This window comes from Argentina silus (genome assembly GCF_951799395.1).
Source record: "Argentina silus genome assembly, chromosome: Y".
Lineage (NCBI taxonomy): Eukaryota > Metazoa > Chordata > Actinopteri > Argentiniformes > Argentinidae > Argentina > Argentina silus.
In genome coordinates this window covers 36,363,148-36,381,127 of record NC_139654.1, presented here as the reverse complement: position 1 = coordinate 36,381,127, position 17,980 = coordinate 36,363,148, and the positions used below count along the sequence as shown (strand labels likewise).

General features: G+C 43.0%; 1 pseudogene across 1 annotated transcript; it reads left to right on the top strand.

Moving 5' to 3' along the window:
• Nucleotides 1-11,933: 11,933 nt before the first annotated feature.
• LOC310824091 (phosphatidylinositol 3,4,5-trisphosphate 3-phosphatase and dual-specificity protein phosphatase PTEN-like) lies at nt 11,934-12,855 on the top strand (annotated as a pseudogene). The gene has a single exon. The product of its transcript is annotated as a phosphatidylinositol 3,4,5-trisphosphate 3-phosphatase and dual-specificity protein phosphatase PTEN-like (transcript).
• The last annotated feature ends 5,125 nt before the right edge of the window (nt 12,856-17,980 follow it).

Sequence of the window (17,980 nt, the reverse complement as noted above, 5' to 3'; positions counted from 1 at the left end):
ATGTGGACCGCGATACTTGTTTCAAATGCGGAGAAAAGGGACATTGGGCAAAAGAATGCCCCAAGAGGAACCAAACAGAAGCTGTACCCAATTCAGATTGAATCCAGGCGGCGGGCGTGCGGGAGGGGGAGGAGTCCAAGCCACTGACATCACTGACGCACAACAAAGATGAGACCAACCACCCGACACGTCAGGAAGGTGATTGCACAACACAAACACACAACAACATTAGCAAGGAAATGATAGCTGAGATTAGAGGCTACGGTAAAAAAGGAACAGTCATTAAACCACGGCACATATATCAAGTATGACTCAAAGGCCTACTTAAAAATGCCAACACTTACATTAATGGTAAATGATACATACATCACATTTTTAGTCGATTCAGGAGCAACAAACTCAGTGATCAAATTAAGTGCATTCCCCACTCCACCCAAACTCAGTGGTAGATATGCACACTCTGTTGGTGCATCAGGCGAGTCTGTAAAAGAACATTACACAACTCCACTGACATGTCAGGACACAGTTCAGGGTCACTTAAAACACTCATTTCTACTATCACACTGTTGTCCCATTAATCTTATGGGAAGAGAGCTGATGTGTAGATTAGGGATCACCCTCATTTCCACACCTGAAGGGGTAGTTGTGACCAGAACAAACGGTAACCACACACCAGACTGCCACACTTTTGTACAACACAGCCACGACTCACTGCTGTATGTGTATGAATGGAAGCTGGGTAGGACAGGAAATGACACGCTAGTGCAGCAAGCAAAAACATTTACACAAGAGAAGGACACACAGTACATGCAACCAGAAGACTTACACTGCACAGCATATGTAAGCAGAGGACAAGACACAGCATATGAGAAACAATGGTATCGGACAGGTTATGAGCATGAAAAGCTAATGTTAACTTGTATGTATTGGAATAACCATAGATGTGCAATTTCTGTCAAGCTCCCAGAAAAGAAACAGGGTAATGTGAATTCAACATCACCATCTATCTCTCATGCACACTGTCCGGAGTATCCTGCACCGTTCCATGTACCTGGCTCTCACCCACATGTGTCACTTGCCAAACACAAAAAGGATGACTGGGAGGATCTGGGTCCATGGGTAAGACGATGTGTTCAGGACTCTTGTAAGTGGGAAAATACAGCAAATGCAAAAATCAAATGGAACCATGACTTGAAGGTTTTCAAACAAAGTGTTTGTTCTATAGTGCATGCAAGTAGAACTGTAGAACTGGTACCAGAGAGCTCAGATATGTTTCAACAGGTAAAAAGTGACGTCACAACCAAACCAGATCTAAACCCATCAGACTTGCCAGCCCTCAAGGAAGTTCCAAATTCCCTATGGGCACAGGGCAAACATGATGTGGGCCTAATAATAAAATGCAGAACCAGTAGTGATTATTCCCAAATCAGACTACAGACCATGTCAGAAACAGTATCCACTTAGGAAAGATGCAATTGATGGAATTACACCTGTCTTCAACTCTTTGTTGATGGCTGGGGTAATTGTTCCCTGCAAAGCCTCACCAGTCAGAACTCCAATCTTTCCTGTAAAGAAAATTAGAGACAAGGGTCAACCTGATGAATGGAGATTTGTACAAGACCTACAAGCAGTAAATGAAGCTGTCCAGCAGAGGGCACCAAATGTGCCAAACCCTTATACCATCCTCTCACAGGTACCTCCTAAGAGTAAATGGTTCTCCGTGGTAGATTTGGCAAATGCATTTTTCAGCATACCCGTCCATCCAGACAGCCAGTTTTGGTTTGCTTTTATATTTAATAAACAAACTTACACATTCACACGTTTGTGTCAAGGCTATTGTGAGTCTCCAACAATCTACAATGAATGTTTAAAAGACAGCTTGTCAACACTCACTCTATCGCCAGGAAGTGCACTCCTACAATACGTTGATGACCTGATGATTTGTAGTCCAACACAGGAACAATGCGAGGCTGACACTGTTAAACTATTAAAACACTTAGCAGCGGAAGGTCATAAGGCTAGCATATCAAAATTACAGTTTGTCAAAGAAAAGGTTGTTTTCCTAGGGCATGTGATCACAGCAGAGGGCAAATCCCTCTCCCCTAAAAGAGTTCAAGCAATCCAAGACATTCCGAAACCACAAACTAAGAAACAGGTTATGTCGTTCTTAGGTATGTGCTCTTATTGCAGAGCATTCATTCCCCACTATTCTGTTATGGAAGCACCACTCAATGCTATGATCCACGGTAAAGGCCTAACAGCTGGCAGCAGAATTGTTTGGACTTCTGAAGCTGAGCAATCATTTAACGACTTGAAACTGACCTTACAGACGACTCCCACACTGGGACTACCTAATTCTGACAGACCATTCACACAGACTGTGGACGAAAGGAGAGGTTGTATGACATCTGTGCTCCAACAGGAACATGGTGGGAGACTTAGGCCAGTGGCTTATTTCTCAGCCAAACTTGACCCCGTGGCAGCTGGACTCCCTGCATGCTTAAGAGCAGTGGCAGCTGCAGAAAAAGCTGTGATGGCTTCAAGGGGCATTGTAGGATATTCTGATCTAACCCTTTTTGTCCCACATGCTGTGTCTATGATCTTGCTTGAACAGAAAACATCCCATCTCTCGGCAGCACGTTGGCTGAGATACACGACAACCTTACTAGACATGCCTAACATTTCAGTAAAAAGGTGTACTGTTCTTAACCCTGCTACCCTTCTCCCAACAGAAGACGACGGCGAACCACATAACTGTGTTGCTTCCATTTCACAGATCTGTTCCCCAAGGACGGACCTTAGGGAAACGCCCATCCCTAACGCCGATCTAGACCTGTTTGTGGACGGATCTGCATCACGTGACCCAGACACAGGCATCAATAGAGTTGGGTATGCTGTGGTAACATCACATGACACATTAAAATCTGACTCCTTACCATCAAACCTCTCAGCGCAAGCTGCAGAACTAATTGCTCTCACAGAAGCATGTAAATTGACTGAAAACAAAACTGTCAACATCTATACAGACAGTAGATACGCATTTGGCGTAGTACACGATTTTGGCGCCCTGTGGAAACATAGACAGTTCTTAACCTCCACAGGGAAACCCATAGCTCATCACAAACTTGTGTCTGCTCTCCTTGATGCTGTTCTGCTTCCCTTATCAATTGCTGTGGTCAAATGTGAAGCTCACACACGGAACACTGATGAAGTGTCATTGGGTAACGCTCATGCTGACAAACAAGCAAAGGCTGCAGCCAAAAAACCATATGACTCTTCTTTCTCTCTCCTAAATGACAGCACACCTGCCACACCCTTCCTTGACTTACAGGAAATCCAGAGGAAGGCTCTACCAGACGAAAAGTCCACCTGGAGGAAGAATGGCTGTGTGGTAACAGAGGGTGTCTGGTATGGTCCTGACAACAAACCATGTCTGCCTAAGTATATGTTTCCCCATTTTGCTAAATTGACACATGGTCAAGACCACGTGTCAAAAGGGGGGATGTTAGCATCCATTAACCAACACTGGTACACAAAAGGGTTCGCAATATTCTCACAAAGATTCTGTGAAGCATGTATAATTTGTGCAGCTCACAATCCTGGCAGAGGGGTTTCCACCCCGCAAGCAGCACACCCACCTCCAGACAGACCATTTGACCATCTCCAAATGGACTTCATTGAACTCACCCCAAGCGAAGGTAAAAAGTATTGTCTGGTAATGTGTGACATGTTCTCAAAATGGACAGAGGCCTTCCCAACAAGTAAAGCTGATGCAGCAGTAGTTGCCAAGGCTCTGGTAAGAGAGGTCATACCAAGATGGGGTATTCCAACAAAAATTTCTAGTGATAACGGCTCACATTTCGTGAATGCAACATTAAGGGAGGTGGGAACATACTTTGGCATTGATATGAGACAACACTGTGCGTATCACCCTGCCAGTGGTGGAGCAGTTGAAAGACAGAACGGAATCTTGAAAAACAAATTGGCAAAATGTTGTGCTGAGACAGGGTTAACCTGGATGAAGGCACTCCCAATTGTGCTCTTCCAAATGAGAGCACGAGTCAGACCAAAATATGGGCTCAGCCCATTTGAAATTCTATTTGGGAGACCAATAGAAACAGGCATTGGACCACGCCAGAGACAGCTCCCATCCACAGACCAATGTGAAGATGAAATGTTAAGATACTGTGCTAACCTCTCTTCTACCCTTAGAGACATTCACAAGCAGGTAGGAGACGGCCTGCCCAGATCAGCTGAGGGTCCACTCCATGACCTCAAGCCAGGTGATCACGTGATGGTGAAAGACTTCAGACGAAAGAATTGGGCTACACGTCGTTGGCAAGGACCATTCCAAGTGCTCCTGACCACCCACACCGCAGTAAAAGTTGCAGAGAGAGCTACGTGGATCCATTGCAACCACTGCAGACGAATCAAGACAACACCAGAGGACCAGACCAGACCAGAATAACGACGCTCTCAAGCCAACAAGTGGAGTGCCAATCCACCAACTGCAGAGAAAACTACACCCTCAAACCAACAGGACAGGGAGACAATCGGTCGTGCCCTGGTCCCAACAAGTGGAGTGCCAATCCACCAACTGTAGGGAACTCCCTGCAGCAACAAAGGACAGTCTAGATCATCAATAACCCTGACTACCAACATGAAGCGACAAAAACAAAGACCATGGCATCCATTCAGACACCCAGGTTTTTGTGGTGCCGGGAGCACCATTCTTTTCCTACTAATAATGACATGTGTGATAGTGGGACCTATATTGTGGCTCCTAGAGCATAGAACTGACATAAATGGTAGTGATGCTAATGATAAACAAAACCGCTCAACACTCTCCTCCACGGTCAGCCCAACAGCAGGTCCAGAAGCCCGTAAAACAATTAGATCTCGGCGAAGTGTTTTAAATACATCTATATCCGATCAGACTCAGAATCTGTGGTATCAAACCATATACATATCAACGAGACGACTAACCAACACGAGTTGTTACGTTTGTACCCAACTACCACATAGCACTGCCTCTTCAATGCCCCTTTTGCCATATCCATTGAATGCCTCAGAGGTAATGGGAGCAATGATAGCCCTGACGTTTACCCAGAACCACACGGTAAAAAATTTGATCAACAAATTGAACAGGCTTAATGTGTCTGTACCTAATTTTTCCCACAGCACTGCTAGACTAGTCAATGTGTCCAAGGATGTAACCAATGAGGACGTATACAGGCCGGTGTTTACCACACCACCAGGCAGAATGCCTTCAGGCATATGTTTTGAACGAAGTTGTGATAAGACCAGCAAGCCTTTGGGACAGTCAAAGTGTAATTTAACAATACAGGCAACATGTGGGATAAAAGCAGACAACGGTTCCACCACCAATTGTAAGAATAGCGTAGGAGTCCCATATCTTGGAAAATTAAATCTAACTAATCATCTGATTCTCCTTAACAGCAGGACAGGTAACGTCAGCAATAACCCTCTCGTGAGTATGCCCCACGGCGACGGGTTTGGTTGCCTCACCCAGCATGTTTGGGTATGTGGTAAAAACGTATATCAGGCCCTGAGGCCTGGCTGGTGTGGAAAATGTTTCCTATCCCGCCTACTCCCCGCGATAGGAATGCTCGGAAAAATGCCTAGGTATCATGTAAATTATCCACATTATTATGTGCCCCATCAGCCACTACGTGTTCAGAAACGTGATCGAGTGAGGATTTCAACAGGACAGAAGCTCTTTGGAAGTCTCATACCCTTTTATGGAACAGTTAACAATGCACATAATATAGACGCACTTACTCTAGATTTAGAAAACCTCACGGCATTGGTAGAAAAGGGTTTTGAGACCCTGACTCCCGAAATCAGAGCTCTTAGAAACTTGGCGTTACAGAATAGAATGGCATTGGACATGATGTTGGCAGCACAGGGAGGGGTCTGTCATATAGTGGGCACCAGTTGTTGTACTTACGTTCCCGATGTCACTGATAACATGACCCATGTTGTTGACCACCTAAATGACCTTCTTCACGAGGAGCGCAGTAGAGATACCAAAGAGACCCAAGGAGGGAACTTATGGGCCTGGCTAACAGGGGGAGGGTGGGAAGCCGCTCTCTGGAAAATATGTACTCCCATATTATCTGTGTTATGCATAGTGTTCCTGGTGTTCTGTTGTGTTGTTCCCTGTTTAAAGGTGATGATGAGCTCGATGATAAAATCCATGATGGGACAATACGTCCAGATACCCCAACAATATGAACAAATGACCGCATCACCTGACCTTTATCCAGACCTGGATCCCACCCCTGAGTGGATTCCTCCCTATCATGACAGTGATGATGACTATGATGACACTGATACAGTATAAATGAACAGTATAAAATGTGATCCCTTTTGCCAACCCCAGTATAAAATGCTTGCTACAACATAGAGTTTCTTCAACTCACAAAAACAGCTAACGCTGAGATAAGTTTTTCTGTTTGTTCGACTATGAAGTGATTGCCGAAAACTGTTTTCCAGAAGGGTAATTATGGATGCAAATGAATAAATTTTGTAATATACTTTGAGATCCTTAAAGGATCTAAGGGGGGATTGTAATGGCAAAAAATATATTTGTACTATTTAGTTTTAGTTTTATATGAAATGTATTGACCTTTCTGTGATCCAATGTACTTTGTTATTTTTAATTATGTGACTGAGGAAGAACCAAAACCGACTGCTCCTTCTCTTGTATCAAAGATGTTATGTGACCTTGGAACACTCCTAACTGCAGGCTGAGGTTTGAGATAGTGGCTCACAACGCCTACGCTTCTTTCTCAGCTTCTTGATCAGCAAACAGGTGCAAGATATGTTTACCCCTAGACCTATGACGTATGAGCATTGGAGTTAAGGATGGTCCTCTCCTCAGCCACAGCATCAGTATCTGAATCCACACTGTTGGTGAAGGAATGCTGATCCAGCTGACCAACGTTGTATAATACTTTCTATATGCATTAAAACTCTCAACTGAGACCAAACATCGTTTATTGTTGTTCACTGAAAGATTTCCATAACAGTAGGCAAACACCAGGGTCTTGAATTTACCCTGGTAACATACCATTGCGTACAGCACTGTGCTGGCCACCACAGAGAATATAGTATTCACCTTCTGTCAAAAGGTGATGACGTCACATGAATTTAATCATCAAAAATAATACTTGAAAATTATAAGTCCCGCCCCTTTGGGCGGATGTGGTGGGTGTTGATGCTTGCACAATGAGACGTTGGTGAGAGGACAAGGTGTTCTGCTGTTTGTGAAATTAGATTTAGGAACTTGACAGTTTTTTGAGGATGTGGTCACCCCCATAGGATATAGAACCGTTAGAACGGTTGGATTAGGGGCCTTTTCTCTTTCTAGGAACCCAGGGGCCCTGAACTGACTGAAGACCAACCAAGGGCCAGCTAAAGTTTGTCACTGATAAGTGCTGTGTGATGTGTCGTGATGACTTCATGCCGCATACATACATCTATGTCAAAATTGCATATGAGGCTTAAAATAAAAGCTCAATACTGAGGGTTAAAATGTGCAATTAAAAAATGGTTAGGCTGCTACTCTAGTGGTAGTAATGTGTTCAATAATGAAGAATAAAAATAAGTGTTCAATAATGAAGAATAAAATGGGGAATTAAAAAATGGTTAAATTTTTAAAAATGTTTAGTTTCAAACATGGGTATGACACATGTCGCGGGCGTGTCACTGATAAGATCACGTGTTTCCCGGGCAAAAGGTGTATATATATGAGCCTGTGTGAGATCTGTAGTAGTTGTCACTATATGACAGTGTCTAAAATGTCGTCTACAAGTATGATGTGGGAATTGGACGGCGGTTGTGTAGTGCGTGTAGAGTTTGCATCAGGAGGTGCATTCCCCTATGTGGACATATACACTTTCGAAAAAGAATCTGAGAATCTTCTGAGAATCTATTCATCAGAATTCGAAAGATTGAAGGGTCACATCCTGGAATTCATCCCAAAGCTGAAAAGATGGCGAGCAATTGTCAAATAAATAAAAAATGCCTTAAATGTGGATTTACATACCGTATAAACCTCACAGACTCTAAACCCCATGTCTGTATAATTCAAGTTTGTAACATCTGTAAACAACCCCTTCAGACCGCTAAACCGCCACCTTCATCATCTGTTCAGACTTCTGAAGAAGTGTCTGAGTGCGTAGATATTCATCAATGTTACATGCAACCTAAACCTTGTGTAGCAGAGGAGGAGATTAATCAGAAGCTGGTATTTTATGATTTTGAATCAAGCCAGACAACAGGAACACATATCCCTGTCTATGTGGCTACACAATCCTTGCAAGGGGATAGATGGGGTGCACAGATAGAGTTTTTAACATATTACCGTCAAAAGAAATTCAAAGGCACAGTGTTCTTAGCACATTATAGCAAAGGTTATGACAGTTATCTAATTTTAGATGCTTATGTAAAACAGGGGATAACACCGTTCGTCATAGCCCAAGGGAGTAAAATCATACTCATTATAGATAGACAATTCCGGCTCAAATTCATTGACACATATTCCTTCATCCCCATCCCCTTAAGACAGTTTCCAAAAGCGCTCGGATGTAAAACGGAAGCAAAAAAGGGATATTTCCCTCATAAAATGACCGATTATTCAAACATGTTAAATAACTACAAAGGTCGGTACCCTGCTGCTGAAATGTACGGGTGTGATGAGATGTCTGTAGAGCAGAGAAACAGTTTCTTTAAGTGGTATAACACAGTAAAAGATCAGGAATTTGACTTTTTATCCGAGTTAAAGGCTTATTGTCAGAATGATGTGGAGATTTTAGCCGAAGGTGCCACCAATTTCCGCGATGAATTTATAAAGACAACTCAATGCGACCCTTTTGAGAGCGTGACAATTGCGTCAGCTGCTTTAGCTGTTTTTCAAACCAACTTCTTAATCGAAAACACAATCGCATTACCCGATGCTAACAACTACAGACGACAATTCAAGGCATATTCCCATGCTTCGATACAGTGGCTTGAGTATCTAGCGTCTTCACGCGGCATTGACATTGAACATGCATTAACACCGCAAGGTGAACGTTGTTTTGGTCCTCTTCATGTCGATGGATTTGCCGTGATAAAGGGTGTGAAAACAGCATTAGAATTATATGGCTGTTATTTTCATGGTTGTCCGACTTGTTATAACCCTCATGACATATCACCGCTTACAGGATTAGAGTTTGGGGTGATATACTCTGACACCATGAAAAGGCTAACTCGGTTAGAAACAGAGTTTAAGCTGAAAACAGAGGTTATATGGGAACATACATGGAATTCGATGAAACAACAGCAACCTTCTGTTAAATTGTTCCTAGAGAGATACCAGGAGCCGAGCCCTTTAAATCCCCGGGCCGCGCTATTCGGAGGAAGAACAGAGGCCATATGCTTAAGGCATATTGTTGAACAGGGTCAGACCATTCAATATGTCGATTTTACCAGCTTATATCCTTACTGTAATGCAGAGTTTGAATATCCAATTGGCCACCCGGTTATAATCAGAAAAGATTTTAAACCGGTTGAAAATTACTATGGCTTCATACATGCTAAAGTTCACCCGCCGAGGCGTTTGTTTTTCCCTGTGCTACCTATGAAAAATGACGAAGGTAAACTGCTTTTTACACTCTGTCGAACATGTGGGATTGAGAATAATCAAGCAACGGCATGCATGCACTCACAGGAAGAGAGAGCGCTTCAAGGTGTATGGGTTAGTATTGAGTTAATAGAAGCACAAAAAAGAGGCTACATTATAGCTGAAATTTATGAGGTCTGGCAATTTGAACAGAGATCCGATAAATTCTTTAAAGATTACATCTACACATTCCTTAAGCAGAAGCAGGAGGCCTCTGGGTATCCTGATGAGGTTACAGACGAGGTTAGTAAACAGGCTTACATAAACGATTATATAGAGAACCAAGGTATCCAACTTGACCCTCATAAAATTGAGTACAACGCAGCCAAGCGTCAGATCGCAAAACTTTTACTTAATTCCCTCTGGGGAAAAATGGCTCAAAGATCTAATCAACTTACAACCAGCATAGTGAAAGAACCCAGAGAGTTTTTTCAGTACCTCTTTAGCAGTAAGTATGATATAAGCCAGTTCCATTTCATAAATAATGATGTTGCAATCATTCAATGGCGTCATAATTCCAGGTGTGTCTTACCACCCGGTGAATCAAATATTTTTTTAGCTGCGTTTACGACAGCATATGCGAGAGGTGAATTATACAAACAGTTACATTTATTGCAAGAGCGAGTCCTATACTATGACACCGACTCAATCGTTTACCTCTCTACCCCTGAGGATCTTTATACCCCTCCGACAGGCAATTATTTAGGTGATTTGACATCGGAATTAGCGGCTGATGATTATATTTGTGCGTGGACAGCAGCGGGGCCAAAATCCTACGGCTTTCTCACCCAGCAAGGAAAGGTGTGTTTGAAAGTCAAAGGTTTTATCCAGAATTATGAAAATTGTAAAAAACGTAACTTTAATAATTTGACTGATCTGGTAGAAGACTATATTACAGATCCTAACACGCGACGCGAGATCCCTGCCTGTTACAATAGAATTAAACGTGATATCAAAGCTTTTTCGCTCACTAATAAACAACAAGTGATCAACTTTTCAGTTGTTTTTGATAAGAGACGCCTTCTCCCCTCAGGTAGAACACTGCCGTTTGGTTACTGAGTTGTTATTACCTGTTATCACCTGTTATTACCTAGGTTCACAATAGACTGTGTTCACAATATTACCGGGTGTTTTCTATAGTTCTGTAGGAACATTATTTGAAAAAATGTATTCTACAATGTATCCTAATGGTGTTTTATTGTATTTGAAAAATGTATTCTACAATGTATTCTACGATGTATCTGTAGTTAATAAACTTAGATGAAGAAAGGAAGCTGCAGAGGTCCGGATGAGTCAGTTTAATCGTCTTTAATTAATCATAACTTCATCGTTACAATCCACAGCCAGATGTGGGGGTTCCTATACAGTCAATGATGTCCCCTCTTCCTAGTCTAGCCGTTCAGTCTTATGTACAGAACAGCATGCTTTATCTTCCAGATTTGGGCATTGAGCATGGAATCCCTAGGCGCGTTACTCTAAACATTTTCAACCTATACTATGGTGATGTTCATAGCCTTAACCAAATAAGGCTATACCCGAACAGGGGCCCGGAGCAGGGGTTTTAGGGGTGCCCAGAGAATCTGAAAGGGGGGTGTCAGCTGGTAGTGTCTAAGCCGGAAGAAGATCCAACAGTTTGGGTAAAAGTTAATGGTCATTCATTAGAAATGATGGTTGATTTTGGAGCATCATTTACCTGTATCTAGCCACAAGACACTATACACTCCAATAAAGTTGAGACGCAAGGTCAACTTATCACGAGACACAAGCTTGAGGAGCACATGCCATCAAGGCTGTAGAGTCCTACTTGCATATTAGACTATACTTTTGAGCTATTGACCAATACAACTATTTTCGATTGCTACATTCCTAGCGCTAATAGATTATACACCTATCATGGCCTCCATCACCCAGTCGTCTGACCCTGAGATCCCAGACAACCACAAAGAGAGCTGGATAATTCTGTATCTATTCGTCTGGAGGATTTTGTGTCAAATCGCGGGATCTGTGTAGCCGGGCCTGTGGTGGAACGGAGTAAGGCCCTCCTTTATGACCCAGCAGCAGGAGCAGCTATTCTAGCTAGCTACTTTACTAGCTAGCTGTCAACGACAGCTCTCCGGCTAACTAGCATTAGCTAGTGGTGACACCAACGGGATTGCGAGGGAGAAACATATTGGTAGCGTTTCGTACAAAGGCAACAATACTCTCTCTTAAACTCAACACCTTAAGGACTCCTGTCACAGATATGGCTGCAATAATAAAGGAAATTGTCAGCCAAAACAAAAGGAGATACCAGGAAGATGGGTTTGACTTGGACTTGACCTATATTTATCCGAATATAATTGCTATGGGCTTTCCTGCAGAAAGACTTGAGGGTGTCTACAGAAACAATATAGACGATGTAGTACGGTTTCTGGACTCAAAACACAAAAATCATTACAAGATATATAATCTTTGCGCCAAGCGACATTACGACACCGCAAAGTTTAACTGCAGAGTTGCACAGTACCCCTTTGAAGACCACAACCCGCCTCAGCTGGAGCTAATCAAGCCATTCTGTGAAGACCTGGACCAGTGGCTAAGCGAGGATGACCATCATGTGGCAGCCATCCACTGCAAGGCAGGGAAGGGCCGCACCGGCGTCATGATCTGCGCCTATCTCCTCCACCGAGGGAAGTTCCTGGAGGCACAGGAAGCACTCGACTTCAACGGGGAAGTGCGGACAAGAGACAAGAAGGGAGTCACAATCCCAAGCCAGCGACGCTATGTGTACTACTACAGCTACCTTCTGAAGAACCAGCTAGAGTACAAGCCCATCGCTCTGCTCTTTCACAAAATGGTGTTTGAGACGCTCCCCATGTTTAGTGGAGGCACCTGCAGGGACAGTACCATTAAAAACAGGAGTGACCCGATTCCTCAGGGCTTCAAGAAAGGGAATTGGCATTGGGATCCGCAGTTTGTGGTTTATCAACTAAAAGTCAAAGATCCATACGTCCAACCCAGTGCACACAAGGCGAGAGGACAAGCGTATGTACTTTGAGTTCCCCCAGCCACTGCCTGTCTGTGAAGACATCAAAGTGGAGTTCTTCCACAAGCAGAACAAGATGATGAAAAAGGACACAAGGCCTCTCAGAAGACTTGATTGCAATATTGCCAGGAACGTGTAGTTTATTTAGGACAATCCATAGCACACTGGACACTGTTGTGACGACGAAGCTCCAACTTGGAAAAGACGACGATTTCTAGCAGCACTGAAATAGTTGACGATAGTTAGCTACAATAGCTCTGACGAATCATTTGAGGAGTAACAAGTGTTGCCATTCAGAACTTTGACTTTAAGTTTAGCAATAGTGAATGTTTCAAAGTTAAATCTAACTTTTTTAAGTAGGCTATATGTTGCTCGTCTTGAGACATAGAAAGAGAATACTTTGCGAAATTTAGCTAAACATATTTTGATTCACTTTTAGCTGAATCCGCTCAGGAGCACGACTGAGATGGGGTAAGGAAACAGCCCATCACCAACCTACCAGGATGGCAGAACCAAGACTTCAGAATTCCCATCACCTGAAAACTTCAGATACCACATCAGGTGGGAACGGAACAATTTTTGAGCATCCCCCAGCCAACGGGAGCAGACAGACCAGGTGCAGTTCTTTTGGTGACACACGAAGTGGAGTTAGAGGAGAAAATGACTCCCAAAGACTTGATCATGATGCAAGAGGATGCAAGTGCACTGGATAAGAACTTGTGGCTTGCCAGAGGAGCGAGTCAGGATGCTACAGGCCTCTGGAGGAACCATGAGGGTTTGATAGTAGCACCTCCTAACTTGCTAGGACTATTGATACATGACGCTCAAGGGCTTGCCCATGTAGCGAGGGGGGGAAGTGAGAAGGACAAAAGAATACGGATTTTGGGCACCATATCTACTAGAACAAATTGACCATGTCATAGGTAGATGCACAATCTGTTTGAAAAACAATATTAGAAGAGGAGTATTAACTCCTCCAGGACACATCCCAACACCAAATGGGCCAATGAAAGAACTAGTCCTCGACTACGTGGATATGATTCGCCCGGTAGGAGGCAAAAGATATTGTTGGTTGTTAGGTAGCTGTAGTAGTACACATAGCGTCGCTGGCTTGGGATTGTGACTCCCTTCTTGTCTCTTGTCCGCACTTCCCCGTTGAAGTCGAGTGCTTCCTGTGCCTCCAGGAACTTCCCTCGGTGGAGGAGATAGGCGCAGATCATGACGCCGGTGCGGCCCTTCCCTGCCTTGCAGTGGATGGCTGCCACATGATGGTCATCCTCGCTTAGCCACTGGTCCAGGTCTTCACAGAATGGCTTGATTAGCTCCAGCTGAGGCGGGTTGTGGTCTTCAAAGGGGTACTGTGCAACTCTGCAGTTAAACTTTGCGGTGTCGTAATGTCGCTTGGCGCAAAGATTATATATCTTGTAATGATTTTTGTGTTTTGAGTCCAGAAACCGTACTACATCGTCTATATTGTTTCTGTAGACACCCTCAAGTCTTTCTGCAGGAAAGCCCATAGCAATTATATTCGGATAAATATAGGTCAAGTCCAAGTCAAACCCATCTTCCTGGTATCTCCTTTTGTTTTGGCTGACAATTTCCTTTATTATTGCAGCCATATCTGTGACAGGAGTCCTTAAGGTGTTGAGTTTAAGAGAGAGTATTGTTGCCTTTGTACGAAACGCTACCAATATGTTTCTCCCTCGCAATCCCGTTGGTGTCACCACTAGCTAATGCTAGTTAGCCGGAGAGCTGTCGTTGACAGCTAGCTAGTAAAGTAGCTAGCTAGAATAGCTGCTCCTGCTGCTGGGTCATAAAGGAGGGCCTTACTCCGTTCCACCACAGGCCCGGCTACACAGATCCCGCGATTTGACACAAAATCCTCCAGACGAATAGATACAGAATTATCCAGCTCTCTTTGTGGTTGTCTGGGATCTCAGGGTCAGACGACTGGGTGATGGAGGCCATGATAGGTGTATAATCTATTAGCGCTAGGAATGTAGCAATCGAAAATAGTTGTATTGGTCAATAGCTCAAAAGTATAGTCTAATATGCAAGTAGGACTCTACAGCCTTGATGGCATGTGCTCCTCAAGCTTGTGTCTCGTGATAAGTTGACCTTGCGTCTCAACTTTATTGGAGTGTATAGTGTCTTGTGGCTAGATACAGGTAAATGATGCTCCAAAATCAACCATCATTTCTAATGAATGACCATTAACTTTTACCCAAACTGTTGGATCTTCTTCCGGCTTAGACACTACCAGCTGACACCCCCCTTTCAGATTCTCTGGGCACCCCTAAAACCCCTGCTCCGGGCCCCTGTTCGGGTATAGCCTTATTTGGTTAAGGCTATGAACATCACCATAGTATAGGTTGAAAATGTTTAGAGTAACGCGCCTAGGGATTCCATGCTCAATGCCCAAATCTGGAAGATAAAGCATGCTGTTCTGTACATAAGACTGAACGGCTAGACTAGGAAGAGGGGACATCATTGACTGTATAGGAACCCCCACATCTGGCTGTGGATTGTAACGATGAAGTTATGATTAATTAAAGACGATTAAACTGACTCATCCGGACCTCTGCAGCTTCCTTTCTTCATCTAAGTTTATTAACTACAGATACATCGTAGAATACATTGTAGAATACATTTTTCAAATACAATAAAACACCATTAGGATACATTGTAGAATACATTTTTTCAAATAATGTTCCTACAGAACTATAGAAAACACCCGGTAATATTGTGAACACAGTCTATTGTGAACCTAGGTAATAACAGGTGATAACAGGTAATAACAACTCAGTAACCAAACGGCAGTGTTCTACCTGAGGGGAGAAGGCGTCTCTTATCAAAAACAACTGAAAAGTTGATCACTTGTTGTTTATTAGTGAGCGAAAAAGCTTTGATATCACGTTTAATTCTATTGTAACAGGCAGGGATCTCGCGTCGCGTGTTAGGATCTGTAATATAGTCTTCTACCAGATCAGTCAAATTATTAAAGTTACGTTTTTTACAATTTTCATAATTCTGGATAAAACCTTTGACTTTCAAACACACCTTTCCTTGCTGGGTGAGAAAGCCGTAGGATTTTGGCCCCGCTGCTGTCCACGCACAAATATAATCATCAGCCGCTAATTCCGATGTCAAATCACCTAAATAATTGCCTGTCGGAGGGGTATAAAGATCCTCAGGGGTAGAGAGGTAAACGATTGAGTCGGTGTCATAGTATAGGACTCGCTCTTGCAATAAATGTAACTGTTTGTATAATTCACCTCTCGCATATGCTGTCGTAAACGCAGCTAAAAAAATATTTGATTCACCGGGTGGTAAGACACACCTGGAATTATGACGCCATTGAATGATTGCAACATCATTATTTATGAAATGGAACTGGCTTATATCATACTTACTGCTAAAGAGGTACTGAAAAAACTCTCTGGGTTCTTTCACTATGCTGGTTGTAAGTTGATTAGATCTTTGAGCCATTTTTCCCCAGAGGGAATTAAGTAAAAGTTTTGCGATCTGACGCTTGGCTGCGTTGTACTCAATTTTATGAGGGTCAAGTTGGATACCTTGGTTCTCTATATAATCGTTTATGTAAGCCTGTTTACTAACCTCGTCTGTAACCTCATCAGGATACCCAGAGGCCTCCTGCTTCTGCTTAAGGAATGTGTAGATGTAATCTTTAAAGAATTTATCGGATCTCTGTTCAAATTGCCAGACCTCATAAATTTCAGCTATAATGTAGCCTCTTTTTTGTGCTTCTATTAACTCAATACTAACCCATACACCTTGAAGCGCTCTCTCTTCCTGTGAGTGCATGCATGCCGTTGCTTGATTATTCTCAATCCCACATGTTCGACAGAGTGTAAAAAGCAGTTTACCTTCGTCATTTTTCATAGGTAGCACAGGGAAAAACAAACGCCTCGGCGGGTGAACTTTAGCATGTATGAAGCCATAGTAATTTTCAACCGGTTTAAAATCTTTTCTGATTATAACCGGGTGGCCAATTGGATATTCAAACTCTGCATTACAGTAAGGATATAAGCTGGTAAAATCGACATATTGAATGGTCTGACCCTGTTCAACAATATGCCTTAAGCATATGGCCTCTGTTCTTCCTCCGAATAGCGCGGCCCGGGGATTTAAAGGGCTCGGCTCCTGGTATCTCTCTAGGAACAATTTAACAGAAGGTTGCTGTTGTTTCATCGAATTCCATGTATGTTCCCATATAACCTCTGTTTTCAGCTTAAACTCTGTTTCTAACCGAGTTAGCCTTTTCATGGTGTCAGAGTATATCACCCCAAACTCTAATCCTGTAAGCGGTGATATGTCATGAGGGTTATAACAAGTCGGACAACCATGAAAATAACAGCCATATAATTCTAATGCTGTTTTCACACCCTTTATCACGGCAAATCCATCGACATGAAGAGGACCAAAACAACGTTCACCTTGCGGTGTTAATGCATGTTCAATGTCAATGCCGCGTGAAGACGCTAGATACTCAAGCCACTGTATCGAAGCATGGGAATATGCCTTGAATTGTCGTCTGTAGTTGTTAGCATCGGGTAATGCGATTGTGTTTTCGATTAAGAAGTTGGTTTGAAAAACAGCTAAAGCAGCTGACGCAATTGTCACGCTCTCAAAAGGGTCGCATTGAGTTGTCTTTATAAATTCATCGCGGAAATTGGTGGCACCTTCGGCTAAAATCTCCACATCATTCTGACAATAAGCCTTTAACTCGGATAAAAAGTCAAATTCCTGATCTTTTACTGTGTTATACCACTTAAAGAAACTGTTTCTCTGCTCTACAGACATCTCATCACACCCGTACATTTCAGCAGCAGGGTACCGACCTTTGTAGTTATTTAACATGTTTGAATAATCGGTCATTTTATGAGGGAAATATCCCTTTTTTGCTTCCGTTTTACATCCGAGCGCTTTTGGAAACTGTCTTAAGGGGATGGGGATGAAGGAATATGTGTCAATGAATTTGAGCCGGAATTGTCTATCTATAATGAGTATGATTTTACTCCCTTGGGCTATGACGAACGGTGTTATCCCCTGTTTTACATAAGCATCTAAAATTAGATAACTGTCATAACCTTTGCTATAATGTGCTAAGAACACTGTGCCTTTGAATTTCTTTTGACGGTAATATGTTAAAAACTCTATCTGTGCACCCCATCTATCCCCTTGCAAGGATTGTGTAGCCACATAGACAGGGATATGTGTTCCTGTTGTCTGGCTTGATTCAA